This window comes from Myotis brandtii, unplaced genomic scaffold (genome assembly GCF_000412655.1).
Source record: "Myotis brandtii unplaced genomic scaffold, ASM41265v1 scaffold633, whole genome shotgun sequence".
NCBI lineage: Eukaryota > Metazoa > Chordata > Mammalia > Chiroptera > Vespertilionidae > Myotis > Myotis brandtii.
The window spans coordinates 2,572,825-2,575,458 of NW_005370423.1; the positions used below are offsets into that span (position 1 = coordinate 2,572,825).

General features: G+C 63.7%; 1 protein-coding gene across 1 annotated transcript in view; it reads right to left on the reverse strand.

Moving 5' to 3' along the window:
- Window positions 1-2,634, reverse strand: part of ADCY7 (adenylate cyclase 7) — a 33,268-nt gene that overhangs the window by 23,823 nt on the left and 6,811 nt on the right. The window lies entirely within an intron of this gene.

Sequence of the window (2,634 nt, forward strand, 5' to 3'; positions counted from 1 at the left end):
CCCTGCTCCTTTCTCAGGCTGCAGCTGCCCGGAGGGGGCCAGGGGGCCAGAGCCCCGGCTGCCACCAGTGTCACTGGCTCTGCCTGGAGGGGGCTGCACCCGGGACCCCCACAGGACCCTGCTCCTCTGGCTGTTCAGATGCGGCATCTCGTTCGCTCCCGTGACCCAGGCCACAGGAACTCCCAGCGCTCAGCTACGTACGTACGTACGTCTCATTTTTTTATTTAAAATTTTTATTGATTTCAGAGAGGAAGGGAGAGGGAGAGAGAGATAGAAACATCAATGATGAGAGAGATGGCTGCCTCCTGCACGCCCCCCCACTGGGGATCGAGCCTGCAACCCAGGCATGTGCCCTGACCGGGAATCGAACTGAACCATGACCTCTTGGTTCTAAGTCGACGCTCAACCACCGAGCCACACTGGCCAGGTTACGTGGGACTTTTTAAGCAGAGTAAACGCTTCAAAGATCCTCCATCAGCACCTCCTCCCCCCCGAGACCCAACCCCCCCAAAGCCCCAGCTGGGCTGTGACCACGCTGCCTGCTCCCGAGGCCCCAAACTTTCCGAACTTCCCATTACCGTCCGACTGGGCCAAGCTGCCATCACTCAGTGAGAGAGGCCCCGCCCCCTCCCTCCCGGACAGGAGGGGGAGGTGAGGGACAGGGGCGGCCACCAGCCACCTCACCCGGACCCTGGGGTGGGGGATGAAAAGCCAGCGAGGCTCAGTGGGTGGGCGTCGACCCGTGAACCAGGAGGTCACGTTCGATTCCCGGTCGGGGCACAGGCCCGGGATGCGGGCTCCATCCCCAGTGTGGAGCGTGCAGGAGGCAGCTGATGGATGATTCTCTCTCATCATTGATGTTTCTATCTCACTATCCCTCTCCCTTCTTCAATAAAAATCAATAAAAACATATTTTAAAAAATAAAAGTTACGGAGAATCCAAAGGGCCGGTCACCTACCCGCCAGCTGAAGCCGGACTCGCAACTCACACGCAGGGCCCTGACTCAGCCCCAGCCACCTGGCCCACGGGGGGAGGGGGGGACAGACCAGGGCCCAGCTCGGGACTCCCTCCAGGAGCCTGAGTCCTCACTCTGCCCGTGAGGGCCCCCGACACCCCCCTGCACCGGCCCCGCCACGGACAGGCACAGGGTCCTGCGTGCAAACGTGACAGCTCCCGGGAGAGGTGGGGGTGGGGATGGACACCCCTGAAGCCCACTCACGGGGTGACCAGGACAGGACAGTGCCCCCCTGGGCCTCGGTCTTCTCCCCTGTAAAGTGGGGACAGACGTCACCTACCACACTACAGGGCAGTGGGGGGGCCGGGCTGGGTTAAAGCAATAGTTCCAGACTGTAAAGAGGGGTCCGCATCCCCAAAGCGACATCAAGCCGGACCTCTGTCTCCTCTTAAAAGCGCCCCCCAAGCCTGTGTGGAGGCCCCACTCCTGCCCCATCCCACAGCTCATTGCACCGAGGCCCTTCGAGCCCACCCCGCACCCGACACCCGGAAATGCCACTTCTCTCCCACAGAAAACCACTGCAGACCCCCCCGCCCCCCGGCGTCCACACCTTCCCTCTCGGGCCGAGAATCCGGAACAATCGCGAGCCTCCCCTCCTCCACACCCGGGGCCACAGGAAAACCCCAGAAAGCCCAGGGCCCGGGGCGGACCTGCCCCCCCCCCCAGACTGCAACCCCAGACCCCGCACTTCCTGCCGGGCCCCCTGGGCCCCCCACACTTCCTCTCTAGCCTCCTCGCGTGACATCTCAGTATCTTCCTTAGCCTCGTCCAGGCAAAAGCACATCAGTGAAGTCACGTTCAAGGTCCTGTGCAGGGATGGCTTCTTCCGAAACATACTCAATAGCTGACAACTGAACACGCTCATCCGAGGAGAGGCCGGGACCACCGAGGCCACAGCAGGTGCCCCCGAGAGAGGCTGGTCTAAGTCGCCCCTCACATCGCCCGGCTGTGGCCGAGAGCCAGTGACAGCCCACGGTCACATGCCGTCCCAGGCGGAGCGGCCCGGACTCCGGCGGCCTGTCCAGGAAGCTGGCCCCCCGCCAGGACTGGCCACAGAGGGAGCCCCTGGTGCCCGCTGTTCCCACCTCCTGTGGTGACAGGGAAGAGGCGCTGCTCCCTGTGTGTGTCCATGTGCCCGTGTGCGGAGCGTGTGGGCGGAGAGTCCGGAAGGACCCATTGCCATGGTGCGCGCTGGCCCCGGGCCGCGGGCCGGGAGGCCGAAAAGGAGCTGGCCCGCTCTGCAGGCCTCCGCTGTCTCGGCATGCATCCCTCCCAGGCCGGGTGTTTGTTTATTTTCTCAGCCTAATAAAATAATCCCGTGTTCCCTCCTCGAGTGTGTGCGGCCATTGAGCAAAGCAGGGTGTACTTGTCCGTGTAAAGTGACAGCCTGAGTGGAAGGCGGGCGAGTCTGTGGTTCACAGACTTCCAGGGGCGACGGGCCAGATGAACGACACCGCGGTGATACGGCACCTTCCCGTCGAGGCGAAGGGCCGGCGACAGGTTGTCTCTGGTCCTCGGTCCGGGGCCAGGCCACCCGGCTGTCTGCCCAGGAGGCCCGAGAGCCTCCTCCGCCCCCAGCCCAGACCCTGTCCATCCCCTGCCCGGCAGGCCAGCCTGC